Source organism: Colletotrichum scovillei (assembly GCF_011075155.1).
Source record: "Colletotrichum scovillei strain TJNH1 chromosome Unknown Contig00002, whole genome shotgun sequence".
Taxonomy (NCBI): domain Eukaryota; kingdom Fungi; phylum Ascomycota; class Sordariomycetes; order Glomerellales; family Glomerellaceae; genus Colletotrichum; species Colletotrichum scovillei.
In genome coordinates, this window is record NW_023336260.1 from 1,202,555 (window position 1) to 1,220,962 (window position 18,408).

Sequence of the window (18,408 nt, forward strand, 5' to 3'; positions counted from 1 at the left end):
TTTAAATTAGAGCGTTTTTATATTTAAAAGCGGATAGTTTTCAAAAAAAGTCGTATTATATTAGATAAGTTTCTTAAGGATATTAAAAAGGTTTTATTAATAGCCCGTAAGGTATAGGTTAATAATACTTTTAAAGTTATTAATTAGGACGCTATAATAACTAGGAGTTCGGGGTTTAATTTTAATTTTAGTATTTTTCGAGAAGTTATTAAGAGTTCTAGAAGTTCGTAATAGGTTCTTATATATTTTCTTCGTATCCGTAGTTTTTATTTAATTAAGAATTCTCGTATTTTATTCTTAACCTTATAATTAATAATTTATTTAATTTCGTATTTTAGTTCGTTTAGTTTTATAATAATATAATCTTCTATATATAATCCTTTAAGTATTAATTTAAGAAATAAAATATAAAAACTAGATAGTACTTTATTATATTTAAGAGTTTTAATTTATAATTAATATTTAAGATTTTTAGATAATTTCGAAAGGTTTAAGTTTATTTAGTTATTTCGTTTTAATATTATAGTAAAGAGATAGGCGCTATTTCTTTTTTAAAGTTAATCCTTTAATCCTTAATTTATTTATATTTTTCTTATACGTTAATATATAAACTCGAGATTTAAGGATTTTTTTAAATTTCCTAAATTTTATTACGCTTATACTACCTTAATAGCTTATAGTCCTTATTATACTTCTTTATAAACTATTAATTAGTATCCGTAATTTAAATAGAACGAGGATTCTCTTATACTTTTATTAATTATATTATTATATACGAATTGGGCTATTAATAATAATATTACTTAGTTATTTTAATTATAGTTTATATAATAACGGAGGTACGTTTTTAAAATCTAATTAATTCTTTTATTTAATTATCGGTTTATAGGTAAAAGAAGTTAATAATTTATAATTTATATTAAGTTACGAAATTAGGGATCTTTAAAACTTTAAAATAAATAAAGAGCTTCTATTAAAAATAATTTCTTTTAGTTTATTATAATTAGTAATAACGATTTTAAAGAAGATATATATTAATTCTTTTGCGTTACTAGTTTCTTTATAAAGTATAAAGTAAGAACTTAGTAAGTTAGTTAATTATAATTAAAATATTATTATATTATATATTTATAAATAGTTTTTAGATTTTAGTAATTTAATAATAAAGTCTTATAAGATTAATTACTAGGCCTCTATAAGTAGTTATAATAGTTATAGCTTATTATAAGGTTTATACAGCATTCTTCTTTTTTTATAGATCGCGTAGTCTTTAATTATTTTTATAATTTTAGTGCGTATAGTGGATTTATTATAATATTAATAAATCTATTTTTACGTTTTAATAACTCCTTAATAACTATATATAGGTATACTATAAATTTTTATAATAAGCTTAGGTTATTTTTTAGTCAGGTTAGTACTAATCCTTTTAGTTATTATTAAAAGCTTTATAATTAGTATAAGGTTATTATTCTTTTTTTAAAGATAACTTATATTTTTAGGGACCGTAATTTTATAGTTAGGTCTTTTATTAAGAGCGTTTATTTTATTATTTTTAATCTTTTTAATAAACGATTTGGAAATTATATTTAGATAAAAACTCGTTTTATTTAACTTATTGTTTATTTAGATTTTTATTTATTATAAAGTTTACGAGATTTTTATAGTCTATATAAATTATAATTTCGTATTTAGTTCTAGATAATTATAGTTTCTATTCTCGAAATACTTTAATAATAGCTATTAATTCCTTATTATAGATTTACTAATTTAATTCTATTCTATAAAATACTTTAAAATAAAAATAATATAAATAAAGCTTTTTTATTTATCTTGCTATTTTAAAACTACTCTTATAGTAAAGTCTAAGGCGTTAATCTCGATTTTAAAGGGTTTCTGGGGTCTAGAATTATAATAACTAGTTTGGAGATAACTATATTTTTAACTTTAATAAATACTTTTTATATTTAGGTCCTAAATAAATAGGACGTTTTTATATTAGGTTATTAAGGGTCTAATAATATTAATATAATTTTTAAAAATCGTTAATAAAAGTTAACGAATCTTAAGAATTTTTATACGTCTTTAATATTTTATAATATAAGCTAGTCCTTAACTATTTCTATTTTTAATATTTATATATAGATTTATCTTAGTATAATAATATATCTAAAGAAGTTTACTTTCTATACGTAAAACTCGTACTTAAAGAGTTCAGTATATAATTTAGTATTCTAGAGTTTCTAAAATACTATATAAATATATTTTTATATATTTTAAAATTAGAAAAGAAAATAAGAATATTATTAATATAAATAATAATAAAGATATTAATAAACTCGGAGTACGTAATTAATTATTATTTAAAAATTACTAGAGTATTAATAAGTCCGAAGGGTATAACGAGATACTCAAAAGTCTTTTATAAATTTAAAATACTATTTTCTATTCGTTTCCTTCTTTAATTTATATTTAATTAAATACTTTTTAAAATCTATTATAGTAAACTAATTAGTTCTATATAATAAATTTCTAAGTTTAATAATAAGAGGTAAAGATAATAATTTCTTTTATAATTTCGTTAAACTTCTTATAATTAATAATAAATCTCGATTTTCCTCTTTTTTAATATAAAAAATAAAGGGAATCCTATAAAAGAATTCAATAATTAAATATATCTTTTTTAGCTTTTTATTAATATATTTATTAAAGTATTTTTATTTTTCTTAGTTTATTAAGTATATTAAATAAAACCCGGTTATATTCTTTTTTAGTTTAATTTTTATATCCTAACTATTATATTTTAATAATCCTATTTCTTTAGGTTTTATAAATAGTTTTAAATATATATAGTACTCTTTAAATATAGTTTAAAGTCGTTACGATTTTTAATTATTATTACTATATATAAATACTTTATAACTTTTACTATTTTAATAAAGTTATATATCGTATTTATTTTGTTTTTAAAGGTTATTAAAAATCTATTTAAACCTTTTTTTTTTTAAATTATTTAATAACTAGATTTTCTTATAGGACCTAGCTAGTAATTTAATCTATTTATAGGTTATACTTTCGTAATTACGAGATTCTTAAAATAACGTTAAAGTCTCTAATCTTTATAATATCGTATTATAATTATTTTTATTAATTATTAATATATATTAAGAGGTATACAGTTTCCTAATTAATATATTTAGTATTATAATTAACTCTTTCTCTTTTATTATTTATAATAAATATAAGTTTTCCGTATTTATAATAAGTCGAGCTTATTTATTACTCTTAATAATATAAAACTTTTTATATACTATTATTAATTATAGTGCGTAGTTTATATTTATATATTTCAATTTAATTTATAAATATATATTATTATATTACTTAGTTACGTATAGGAACTTATCCTTAATTTTTACTTTTATTGTTCTTTTACGATTAGTTTAATTAGTTTTTAAAAGTTTATTTTTAATCGTACTTTTTATTCGATTTATTCCTCTTATTCCTCTAGGCTCGTAATTTAAAAACGTAATAGATCTAATAGTAATTATACTTATATTTATCCCGTTCTATATAATCGTTATTTTAATATTATATAAAGAAGTATAGGTTTAGTTTAAATATTACTTTATTAAGTCTATTAAAGTATATAAGCGTTTAGTTTAATAACTAATTATTAATATAAATATCTTTAATAAATAGATCGTTATATTTTTAGGGTAAAAGCGGTTATCTTTTTAAATAAAGATATTAAAAGTACTTATTATCGAGGTATTTTATTTAAAATAATTCTTTATAGAATACGTCTGTCTTTAATATTAAGTAAGGAGCTATCTCTTTTAACTAGTAGTATTATAGGTACCTTTTAAATTAACTAGTTTTATAGAATTATACTATTTAGTTATTTTTATATAAGTTAATATTCTTATACTATAATTTTTAAGTTCTTTATTAGAGCTAGTATTATCTATACTAAAATAAAATTTATAATTGATTTCTACCAATACGTTATTAAGTAATATTACGAGGTTCGTTTAAATTATAAAGTAATTCTTTATTAAAGATATAACTACTAGAGCCGATCTTAAATTCGTTTTTTTAAATTAGAAGTTTACCTTTCTATTTTTAATTTTAAAATTAAAATTAGGCCTCTTAATTATTTCGATTTTATTTTTACGTTCTAGGTTTTAAGTTATTCCTTAACTTTATAAATAAATTTCTTATTTTTATCGTTTCGTTATATTACGTAGATGGACTTAATTAGGATTTTATTTAATTAAGATCTTTTTTATAAAGGATTATTTTTATTATTTTATTAAGCTATATAAACGAGGTTATTTATAATTTTTTTATATCAGGTCCTTTTTTTAAATTTAAAAGTTATTCTTTTATACTTATTTAAAGCTTTTATATAATTTATTTTTAAAAATAAAAGGTATTATTTATAACAGGTCCATTTTAGCCTTTTCTTTTATATTTTAGTAGATTTAAAAATATAATGATATATTCGATATTATTATCCTCGAAAATAAGAGGTTAGTAAATAAGTATTTCCTTTTTTAGTTATTTTAACTACTTTAGTTATAGCGAGGGTTTTTATTTTTAGAAATAGCTTAGGTACTACCCTATTTATTCCTTACTATTTTAATAAATAAGGTAGTTATTATTATAATAGGCTATTTATAAAAGTTATTCAAAGGACTTTTTATTAGTGATATTAGCTCGTTTTTTAAAATATATTAATATTAAATACGCTTAGGTTATTAGTAATTTTTAGTTATATATCCTAGTTTATCGTAGTTATATAAAATTCTTTTTAGCGGGGTTATTTTTTTAGCGATGTTAAGGTTTATAGGTTTATTATAATAATTAGCGGTAATTATTAGTTTATATTTACGTTTATTATTAGGTTTAGGGTAGTTATTTTATACGTTTTACCTTTTATATTTAAAGTATTATTTATAAAATCTATTATTAATTTTGATAGTTATATTAATATGGTTATAAAGTTCGTTTAGTTAGTCCTAATAAAAGAGTTCGTCTTTAATTTCTTTTAAGCTATAATAAAGGTTATTATAAATACCTTATTACCCTAATTAAGTTTAGAAATAATTTATTAAAATTCTAAAGTATACTTACTAGCTAAGCCTTTTAAATAAGGGTTATAAGTTTTTATTTAATAATTTATTTTTATTTAAATTATTAAAAGTTTCTTTAAGTTTTTTTAAACTTATTATAGTTATTAAAGATTTTTAATATTTACTTTTATATTTTATATTTATTTTTAAAATAATTTTTATAAAGGTTCGAACTAAGTAAGGCATCTTTTTAAAAAGGATACTATATAATAAACTTTATCTATTTTAATAATAAAAAAGATTCGTAATAATATAAATAAGCCTTAGTTCGAATAAAAAATCCTTAGAGCGTATCCGGGGACTTATTATAAGGTTCTAGTTTAGGGTACTTAGCTCTAAATACTAAAAGGGGTCGGGGTATTAAGAGCTAAGCGTAAAGTTATTTATTTTTATTTTTAAGTTTAAATATTATATTATATAGCTATTATATAATAAGTACGGCTACTTAGATAGGTTATATAGTACTATTATTATTAACGGTTAATATATTTATACTATTTAATTAGTTTTTATAAAGTAAACTTATTAAATAAGAGTAATTAAAATATTATAGTTAGCTAGTCGTAATAAATATATTAATAAAAGTTAAGGTTATAAATATTAAATAAATAATATCGTAATCGTAAATAGTTATTTTAAAACTATGTTTATAAGTTATAAAGTAAATAAGGCTTTAGTAATTCTTTAGTAATTAATTATAATTTTATTAAAAGGGTTCTTAATAAAGGTAGCTAAAAGCGATTATAAGATTTAATATTAAGTTAATTACTAAAAAGCTATAAAAGTTTATTTTAAGCTTAGTTTAAATTTATATTATATATAAGTTTTATTTTTAAATATATCCTTTATAATATTACTATTTATAATTACTTAATTATTTATTAAATAGTTATCTATTCTATTTATATATAATTATTTATCCTATTTTTATAAGTATCCGTTCTTTATTTTATTATACGATCGTAGTTATATAACTTATTTTATAGTTCTTTTATTTTAAAAGGAGTTATTTTAAGTTCGTACTTTTATATATAGTATAGTAGCCGTAGGTCCTATAGGGTAGGCCCTAACTTTATTATACGTGTTAGGTTATAATAATTTAGGACCTAAGTATAAAGAAGTATTTATTAAAGTTAAAAATATAGTTATTTTTAAACTAATTATTATAATTCTAGACCCTAGAAACTTTTAAAATTAAGATTAATATTTCGGATTTTACTATAGGAGCAGTTTTAGGATAGCGAAATAAATAAAGAAAGCTTTATTTATATTATTTTTATTTTAAAGTATTTGGAATAAAATTAAATTAGTGAATTTATAATAAAGAACTAATAACTATTATCGAAGTATTTTAAGAATAGAAATTATAGTTATTTAGAACTAAATACGAAATTATAGTCTATATAAATTATAAAAATCTTATAAACTTTATAATAAATAAAAATCTAAATAAATAATAAGTTAAATAGAGCGAGTTTTTATTTAAATATAACTTTTAAATCGTTTATTAAAAGGATTAAAAATAGTAGAGTAAACGCTCTTAGTAAAAGACCTAATTATAAAGTTATAGTCTTTAAAGAAATATAAGTTATTTTTTAAAAAAAAAGGATAGTAGTTTTATATTAATTACAAAGTTTTTAATAATACTTAAAAAGATTAGTACTAGCCCAATTAGAAAATAACCTCTAAGCTTATTATAGAAATTTATAGTATATTTATATACGGTTATTAAGGAGTTATTAAAATGTAAAAATAGATCTATTAATATTATAATAAATCTACTATATGCGCTAAAATTGCGAAAATAATTAAGAATTGCGTAATTTATAAAAAAGTAAGAATAGCCCGTATAAACCTTATAGTAAGTTATAATTATTATAATTACTTATAGAGGCCTAGTAATTAATTTTATAGGACTTTATTATTAAATTATTAAAGTTTAAAGAACTATTTATAAATATATAATATAATAATATTTTAGTTATAGTTAACCGACTTACTAAGTTCGCTTATCTTATACTTTATAAAGAAGTTAGTAGCGTAAAAAAATAGTATATATTTTCTTTAAAATCGTTATTATTAATTATAATAAACTAAAAGAAATTATTTTTAATAGAGGCTCTTTATTTATTTTAAAATTTTAGAGATCCTTAATCTCGTAATTTAGTATAAATTATAAATTATTAATTTCTTTTATCTATAAACCGATAGTTAAATAAAAAAATTAATTAGATTTTAAAAACGTACTTCTATTATTATATAAACTATAATTAGAATAATTAGGTAATATTATTATTAATAGCTTAATTCGTATATAATAGTATAATTAGTAAAAGTATAAAAGAATCCTTATTCTATTTAAATTATAAATACTAACTAATAGTTTATAGAGAAGTATAATAAGGATTATAAGCTATTAAAGTAATAATAAGCATAATAAAATTTAAGGAGATTTAAAAAAGTATCCCTAGATCTTAAGTTTATATACTAATATATAAAAAAATATAAATAAATTAAGGATTAGAGGACTAACTTTAAAAGAGGGAGATAGTACTTATTTTTTTATTATAATATTAAAACGAAACGACTAAGTAATAAATTAAATTATAAAAACTTAGACTTTTCAAATTATTTAGAAAATTTTAAATATTAATTATAAGTTAAGACTTTTAGATATAATAAAGTATTATTTAGTTTTTATATTTTATTTTTAAATTAGTACTTAAAGGATTATATATAAAAGATTATATTATTATAGAACTAAACGAAACGAATTAGAATACGAAGTTAAACGAATTATTGATTATAGGGTTAGGAATAAAATACGAGAATTCTTAATTAAATAAAAACTATAGATATAAGGAAAATATATAAGAACTTATTACGAACTTCTAGAACTTTTAATAGTTTTCGAGGAATATTAAAGTTAAAATTAAACCCCGAACTCTTAATTATTATAACGTCCTAGTTAATAACTTTAAAATATTATTAGCTTATACTTTATAAGCTATTAATAAAACCTCTTTAATATTTTTAAAAACTTATTTAATATAATATGATTTTTTTAAAAACTATTTACTTTTAAATACAAAGACGCTCTAATTTAAATAATAACTTATTTAATTCTATTTAAGCTTTTAATAAGTATTAGCTTTTTTATAATTTTATAATCCTTTTTAAAAACGTAACTCTTTTATTTATTTTTATAATCTAGCTGATCGGATTTTATTATTAAATAATTAATTACGTTATTAATTAAAAATAAATATAAAAATAATAAGTACTTACGAGTATAAATAGTATTAGTAAAAATATTATACGATATACTTAACTAATAGTATATATTATAAACTTTAAAATTAAAAGAACTAGATACTAGATATTATATAAATAATAATTTAAATAAGGTATTATTTTTATATTTTTATTAAAAACGAATAATACGTAATAATTAATAATAAGAAGTAGTTATTTAAGATTTTGATTTTTAATTTAATTTAATATTATATTAATATATTTTTAAATAAAAATAGATTTAATAATTCTAATTTAAGAACGAGCGACTTATTTATGCTTAGGATTAGACCTTAAGAGGAGGAATTAATATTATAATTTAATATATATAATAAGGTTAGCTTATTTTATAGGACTTATAGTAGCTATTATATTATATATATAGAAATATAAACTTAGGTAATTCTCCGGGATAGAAAATTATAAAATAAGTTATATAATTATAATCGTATAATAAAATAAAGAACAGATACTTGTAGAAAAGTAGGACGGATAATTATATATAAATAGGATAGATAACTATTTAGTAAATAGTTAAGTAATTATAAATAGTGGTATTATAAAAAATATATTTAAGAACGAAACTTATATATAGTATAGATTTAAGCCGGGTTTAAAAATAAACTTTTTATAACTTCTTTAATAATTAACTTAGTATTAGATTTTATAATCGTTTTTAGTGTTACGACCCAACACGCATGACAAGGCCAGGGCCTGCCCCACAGGACCTACGGCGGCTACCACACCATATATGCGGGAACACGAACTCAGGGCGACTCCTCTCGGGACGGAAGAACTATGGGACAAGTCACGTGACGATAAGAGATAAGGAACTCCGTACGTTCGAGATACGGGGTCCGTCCTTTCACGATACGGAACCCGTATGTTCAGAACACGGGAACCGTTGGGTAAACATACGGACAAAGAATATGTTCAGGAACGAGACTTGTATATAGTGTGGACTTGAGCCGGGCACAAGGACAGACTTCCATAGCTTCTTCAGCAATCAACTTAGTATCAGATCTTACGATCGCTTTCAGCTATCTTCACTGAGAACCCCTTCTGACAAGACTACGATTGATCACCGAAGCCTTACCCACCTTACGATTTACAGACATAGCTTCAGGAAGCTATCCACGACTACGACACTGTTTACTTAGTTATCGCAGCCTCAACTTCTGCTAACATACTCACTACGACTAGCTGGCCGTAACACTTTGATTGCTCCTGTTCAGTAAGTTCACTCTACGAAAACTAACTAAACAGTACGAACGATGTCGTCCCGCGCCTCAGCCAAATCTCCTACCCGGGCTCTTCAGCCTCTTCCAAGCAACCTGTTCGAAGCCTGGCCGAGGAAATGGAGACAGCTCCTATGAACGTCGACTCCGACGATGAGGTCACCTCAAAAAGAGACCTACGATCGACTCCGCGAGAGTCAAGAAAGGAGACGCAGACATCGCCAAGGTACAGACCATGTACAACGAAACCGCGAATGAGCTCCAAAACCTCAAGATCATGATCCAGCAGTTCGGGAATGGCCTCAGCGCATTCAGGACCTGGAGAACGAAGTCATCCGACTCAGAGAACAAGAAGCAAGTACCAATGTTCAGGCGCTTCAGGAGAGGTCAACACTCTCCGAGCCGCTGCCAACATCATTGGTACCCCATCCAGGAGGACGACAGAAACTCAAACTCAGCGCACCCATCACCTATGACGGCACCCCAGGTACTCTCGGGATTTCTGATTCAAGTCAAAACTATCAGAACTTCCATCACGGAGACTTCACCAGCGAAACCGAGAAAGTTGTGCACGCCGCCAGCTTCCTCAGGGACGAGCCTCAAGTGGTTTGAACCTATCCAGGAAGAATATCTCAGCAAAGAAACTCTTGACGAGTGCTCTACTGAAGTACGCGACATCTACAGTAACTTCAATGGATTCGAAGAAGCTCTCAGGTCCCTATTCCAGGACCCTGACGAGAAACGACAAGCTGAACGCGACCTAGCGCAGCTACGACAAACCAAATCGGCAAAGGAATATTCCGCCGAATTCAGACGTCTCAGTGCCCAACTGGACCTCACTGACGACACCAAAATGTTCATGTTCTACCAAGGACTGAAGGACGAAGTCAAGGACGAGCTGGTCAAGCTCGACAGACCAGAAGACTTCCTTCAGTACGGAGAACTCGCCATCAGAATTGACAACCGACTCTATGAACGCAAGAAGGAAAGGAAGGAACGACCTAACACCGGACGCAAGTACCAATGGCAACCTCAACGCAGTTTCCAGGCGAACCAGCGACCTCGCAACAACTGGAACAACAACCGACAAAGCACTGCCTACGGACAACATGACGGTCCCATGGATCTCAGTGTCGCCAAGAGAGAAGACAACCGCCCCAGGAAGGACTTCAAATGCTACAACTGCGACAAGCCAGGACACATGGCTAGAGACTGCCGACAACCCAAACGCATCCAACACCAACCCGTTCCAGAAAAACGAGCCAATATCGCGAGCAAGGAAATTCCCACGCACAACTCTCATGGACGGCTTGTTACGACGACAACTGCCTTATTCACCAAGACAGTAAGGAACAAACCGGATGGTACCCTAAAAAACCCAAGAACAACGAACGACCCGGATACGACACCACCCCACCACCTGTCAAGACCCTAGCGGTGGCAACCAAAGAAGAAGAGATACCCATCTACCGACCTCTCACCCTCGAGGATAACAACATCGAATGTGTCGCCATACTCTCTCAAATCTGCCAGAATATAGAAGAGAAGGCCAAGACAGACCCCATCATGAAGGATACCCTTCATCTCCTTGAAGAAAGAATCATGCAAAGACTTCAGGCAAGTACAAGGGAGCAACTCCTCAAATTCGAAGAAAGAGGCCCCGACACAGAAGAAATCATGGGTAATCTCGCCCACATGGCACGACGAAACAACAAGAAACAATCCCTTAGGAAGAAGGGACCCCATCGGACGACATCCCGACCAAATCCATCTGTGTGATGCGACGAGACGACGGAAACAAAAAATTCATTCGCAAGGTCAAAGAACAACTCAAGAACCTAGAACGCGAAGACAAAATCGAAGTAATCAAGAGGCCCAATCTTGACTTCGAAATCAAGAATGGAAAGGTAGACTTTCGACTCAAGAAGGACGAACTTGAGATCGGCTCCAGCAGCCACACCTTCGACGAAGAATCACCCTATGATTCGGACGAACCTCGCGACGTCGCTCGACGACGTGCTCAGACGGAGATCGACCATGGATTCTATCCTAGTGGACGACACCAGCTCTGATGAGGAACCCGAAGAACCACGGTGTAAGAACATTGATCCGTACGAAGACGACCAGACAGTACAGTTCCACGGAACTAGTCAACCTAAGGAAGTACCTATGACACCACTAGTCAAAGGAGATAGCCCTTGCTCAACACCAAGGACGCATTCCACGAAGAATTATTTTGGGCAGAATGCCTCGACGATAAGTGTCTCTGGCATCTCTCACCCAAGAAAGAAAGTCGCTTCTACCCCCGAAGACGCGACGACCGACCTATCAAGGACGTCTACGTCGACGACCAACTACCGAACTGGACGCTCACATACTTCAATGGACTCGACAAGGCAACATTCGAACCAGACCCATGCTTTCCTATGCGATGCCAGAACAGCAACGACATGGAATGGGACGAATGTAGACACGACCATTGTCAGATCCACTACGTTCCCAAATCCCAAGCCTGGAGGGAACGAGAGGAACAAATTGAACAAGAAGCACGACTGAGAAACAGACTGTCAAAAAACTAGGAAGGCCAATCGCAAAGGAACGACGAAAGGCGAAAATCGAAGACAAGTTCCTGTGCAACCAGACAGTGCAACGACGCACACCTATGGGTCAAACTCGAAATACACGGACACAGACTGCGCGCTATAATCGACAGCGGCGCACAAGGAAGTTTCATATCACCAAGAGTAATGAACAAACTCGACCTACCATGGGTATGGAAGGACAATCCATACAAACTACAAACGGTAGAAGGAGAAAGAGTTGACTATGATGACGGATATGTCAATCGAGAGACCGTACACCTTTCGACATATATCAACGATCAACAAGAACAACTACAGTACGACATCACGGAGATTGGAGACATCGACGTCATCCTAGGAATCTCGTGGTTACGAAAACACAACCCACGGATAGATTGGACCACTGGCCAGGTCCTATGGGAAAATCCAGTCACTGAACGACCTAAGAAAAAGGGTTCAAACGGATTTCAAGCAACACCTGAAGAACAAGAACAAACACGATACATAGCCTTCATCAGGACGATAGAAGACGACAGGATGTTCGCACCCGGTACCGACGATCGAGGATCGCAACGACTCCAGACTATACCCGAGGAGTACCGGATATACACGAAACTATTCATGGAACCTGAAGAAACAGGGTTACCAGAACACAGCAGCTGGGATATGGAAATCGAACTCAAAGAAGGAACGCAACCGGGTTCTATCCAATATACCCTATGAATCAAGAAGAACAAGACTATCTCGACGAGTACATCGACGAGAAGCTCGAAAAGGGACATATTCGACCTTCGAAATCCCCCGCAGGATTCCCCTTATTCTTCGTACCAAAGAAAGGAGGAAAATCGAGACCAGTTATCGACTACAGGAAACTCAACGAAATCACGAAGAAGAATTGCTATCCTTTACCCTCATCACTGAGCTCAGAGACCTACTTCACGGAGCCAACTGGTTCACCGCGATAGATCTCAAGGAAGCATTCAACCAGATTCGAATCAAGGAAGGAGACGAGTGGAAGACGGCATTTCGGACTCGCAGAGGACTCTTCGAGTACCTCGTCATGCCCTTCGGACTTACCAATGCTCCGGCAACCTTTCAAACGATGGTCAACCACGTACTCCGGGAGTTCGTTGACATCTTTGTTGTTGTCTACATTGATGATGTTCTCATCTTCTCTCCCGACCTCGAAACACACAAGGAGCATGTCCACATGGTATTTCAGAAACTCCAGGATGCCAAACTGTACGCCGAACCCTCCAAGTGCGAGTTTCACGTACAGAAGGTAGACTTCCTCGGATACACCATCACGCCAGGACAAATCCACATGCAAGCATCAAAGGTGGAAGCAGTCAGGACTGGCCTACACCGCAGAACGTCAAGGACGTACAAGGATTCTTGGGATTCGTCAACTTCTATCGACGATTTCGGGACTATGCCAACATCGTCAGACCTCTCAACAACTTGACACGAAAGGATGCCCCATTCATTTGGGATCCCAAGTGCGAAGAAGCATTCACCAAGGTCAAAAATATGGTCGTCTCGGAACCAGTTACCAGAATTCCAGACCCCGAAGCCCTTTGAAGTCGAGACTGACGCCTCAGACTTCGCCATGGGAGCGGTCTTGGGACAACGAGACGAACAAGGAAAGCTTCACCCATGTTGTTTCTACTCCAAAGCATTTCACGGAGCAGAATTGAATTGGCAAATCCACGACAAAGAACTGATGGCCATCATCGAAGCATTTCGAGAATGGAGACCACAGTTATCCGGAACCAAGCATGAAGTCACAGTCTACACAGACCACAAGAATCTCGCGAACTTCACGACAAACAAGAACCTGAACAAACGACAAGTCAGATGGAGCGAGTTCCTATCTGAATACAACTTCCGAATCATTTATCGGAAAGGTTCAGAGCAGAGCAGACGCTCTCAGCAGAAGACCCGACCACGAAGTCACGGTCCCCGAGGAGACACAGGTTATCCTCAAACAAGAAGAAGACGGTAGCCTTGTACCAACTACGAAGCTTCTTATGATAGCCAGAAGGATCAGTACCAGCCCGACTGGAAGGATGACCCCTGAGCTCATCATGGAAATTCACAGTGCACCTGCACACGGTCACCAAGGAGTTACCAAAACGTGGAAACGGATTCGCCAGCACTACGACAAATCCGCCACACGCGCAGAAATTGCGGAAGCATTAAGGACTGTGCGACCTGCAAGAAAAGCAAGAACAGCCCGCACAAGCCCTATGGCGAGCTGCAACCATTGCAACCACCAACGGAAGCATGGCAATCAATCTCATGGGACTTTATCGTCAAACTACCAAAGTCCAAAGAACCACTCACGAACGTATGGTACGACAGCATCTTGGTTATAGTCGATCGACTCACCAAGTTCGCCCACTTTATACCTTACAAAGAGGCCAGCAGCGCAGAGGAGTTAGCGTACACGTTCCTCAAAATCGTTGTTGCCAACCACGGTACGCCGAAGGAAATTATCTCTGACAGAGGCTCTCTGTTTACTTCAAAGTTTTGGAGATCCCTGATCTCGCAACTTGGTACAGATCACAAACTGTCAACCTCTTTCCACCCGCAGACCGATGGACAGACAGAAAGAATCAACCAGATTCTCGAGACATACCTCCGTTGTTATGTGAACTACGATCAGAACAACTGGGTAACATTGTTACCAATGGCCCAATTCGCATACAACAGTGCAGTTGGCGAAAGCACAAGAGAATCCCCGTTCTACTTGAACTACGGATATCAGCCAACAGTGTACGGAGAAGCACGACAAGGACCACAAGCTGTTAAAGCAGTGGCCAGCGTGGCAAAACTCAAAGAAATCCAGAAGAAAGCATCTTTGGATCTCGAGTTTGTACGTCAACGCATGAAGAAAAACGCGAATAGATCAAGGATTGGAGGACCAACCTTGGAAGAGGAGATAGCGCCTACCTCCTTCGCCGCAACATCAAAACAAAACGACCAAGCGACAAACTGGACTACAAAAGCTCGGACCTTTCGAAATCATTCAGAAAGTCTCAAACGTCAACTACAAGTTGAGACTACCAGACACGATGAAGTGTCATCCAGTCTTTCACATTTCACTTCTCGAACCAGCACCTAAGGGCTCACACACAGAAGATTGCATCATCGTGGAACCCAATGAACCAGAATACGAAGTCGAAAAATCATCGACCATAGAGTCAGGAACGAAACAAAAGAATTCTTAATCAAATGGAAAACTACGGACACGAGGAAAACACATGGGAACCCGTCACGAACCTCCAGAACTCTCGACAGCTTCTCGAGGATTACCAGAAGACGACACCAACGGCCCCAGGGACGCGAACTCGTCGCCAATCCCGAAAGAAGGCCAGTCGGCATCATTAGAAACGCCAGCAGCCTGGAGATCGCTCACGACCCACCGCTCGTGAGCATCCAGCGCAGGAAGAACACCATCCTCTTCTTCCAACTCCTGCATACCACGAGCAAAAGTTTCACATGCCTCTCCTTCACTTTCTTTCGGATCGCCCGGATACGAGCAAGACGGCCCGCTGCCTCAGCAACCTCTGACTGTATCCGAGCCAGTTTTTCATGAAGATCGAGCAAGGCGTCGCTAGCCTGCTCCTCCTTCTTCCCATTCTTGACGCTGGTCACTCAGCCGTTGCACTACGAAATAGTCAGCCTAAGAAACCGGAACAACGGCGGAAGCACGAACGACTCGATGCCACAACGAGACCATCGCAAGAACGCTTCAGGTTTTTGCAGCCTTGGCACGTTTTGGCGCCATCAGCCATCCGACATGGACGTTTGGCGCGAAAACACCGAGTGCAGGGCATAACGTCGCTAGAACCAAAACGATCAAACACGTCGTCACAAGCCGACCGAAGTTTCGAGATAGTGTTTTTCAAAGAACGTTTTTCAACACGACCTGACATCGTGTCAGCACATTGCGCTAGAAAGGCAAGCTTGATGATTCCCAACCTGGGAACAAGGACCTACTTATAGGCCTAGAGGACTAGACCTTTGAGAGGAGGAGCTGATGTTACGACCCAACACGCATGACAAGGCCAGGGCCTGCCCCACAGGACCTACGGCGGCTACCACACCATATGCGGGAACACGAACTCAGGGCGACTCCTCTCGGGACGGAAGAACTATGGGACAAGTCACGTGACGATAAGAGATAAGGAACTCCGTACGTTCGAGATACGGGGTCCGTCCTTTCACGATACGGAACCCGTATGTTCAGAACACGGGAACCGTTGGGTAAACATACGGACAAAGAATATGTTCAGGAACGAGACTTGTATATAGTGTGGACTTGAGCCGGGCACAAGGACAGACTTCCATAGCTTCTTCAGCAATCAACTTAGTATCAGATCTTACGATCGCTTTCAGCTATCTTCACTGAGAACCCCTTCTGACAAGACTACGATTGATCACCGAAGCCTTACCCACCTTACGATTTACAGACATAGCTTCAGGGAAGCTATCCACGACTACGACACTGTTTACTTAGTTATCGCAGCCTCAACTTCTGCTAACATACTCACTACGACTAGCTGGCCGTAACATTTAGCTACTTTTATTAAGAACCCCTTTTAATAAAATTACGATTAATTACCGAAGCCTTATTTACTTTACGATTTATAAATATAGTTTTAGAGTAGCTATTTATAATTACGATATTATTTATTTAGTATTTATAGCCTTAATTTTTGTTAATATATTTATTACGACTAGCTGGCCGTAATAATAATATCTCTTATATAATATTTTATAATGAGTTATAAAGGGATTATTTAGATTACGGGCTTCGAGGTTATATTTATAAAATTTTTATAATAATAGACCCTTATTTTATAACTTTTATATAAAATTAAATATTAATAAAAATAAAAATAGAATTTAATTATCCTTTATACTTTAAAGATTTTTTTATTATTATTTATATAATACCTTTTATATTATATAATAGGGTTTATTTATTATATAGGTTAATTAAGTAAATAATTGTTATATAAGTAATTCTTTTTATTATAAAGGTTATTTTTTTAATTATAGGCTAGCTATAATAAAATTAGGTAATAAAAGTTATATAAAGTTAATAATAATAATTCGGTTATTTTAATACTTTTATTAATTAATAAGGGTTATTTTAATATAATAAACGTTAACCTTTATAAATAGTTAAGGTTATAATCTTTCTACTTTATTTTATTATAAAGATTTACTTTTATTATTTATTTTTATAAAGCTAAATAATACGATTTTTTATTACGTTTTGTTTAAAAATTTATAATAATAGAAATTAATTACTAATTAATATTAATATCCTTATTATAAGGATATTAGTCGATTAGTTCGAACTATAAGTTAATGTAGTAATAAGTTAATTAATTATATAATTCTATTATATTTATATAGAAAGGGGGTTCTAACCGTAGGTTAGGTAGGCTACGATAATTGACTATACGGTCGATAGGTGGCCCCTGCGCTGCTACGAGGTCGAATTGGACTTCCAATCCGACATAGACGTTATTTGAGTTAGTGGCGCCTGGAAACTGAGGTTGAATTTTGAGCTTTGAGGCTATTTCGTCGGAAGTGCCTGCCGATTGCTACAAACCGTGCTGGATCTCGTTCGCTTTGGGCAAATGTTTCGTTAGGAGCATCCCTGGGGAGCGTCCACGCGCAACAGCACATAGACCCGGGGAGGGCACCGAGAAACCCAATTGAGGATGATAGCCTTGACGTCGCCTCACGTGATGGATAGAATCTGGATGAAAGCTGGCATGTGCCTACCTCCCGGCTTGGTCATACACTGATCGAAGGGGCTTGATCAAAACATTGTTAACATGATGGAAGCCACCTCCAAATACCTTAAGTAAGTCAACTAAGTCCTCCATGAAATAAATGGCAGCAGGTCTCATCAAAAGGCCTCAGCAACATGGATCTGGCTCATAACTAGGTAAGTCAACTGTTTGTAGACGTGGATCTACTTCTATAATAGCTTGTTATCTCTACTCCACATCTCTACTCTGGCTAAGATGTTCAAATCCGTGTTCGTGGGCGTGAAACAATCGCAAAGTTCGAGCCAGCGTGGGGTTTGATACGACGTCCCGACATCTAGACGCAGACGATTTCGGAATT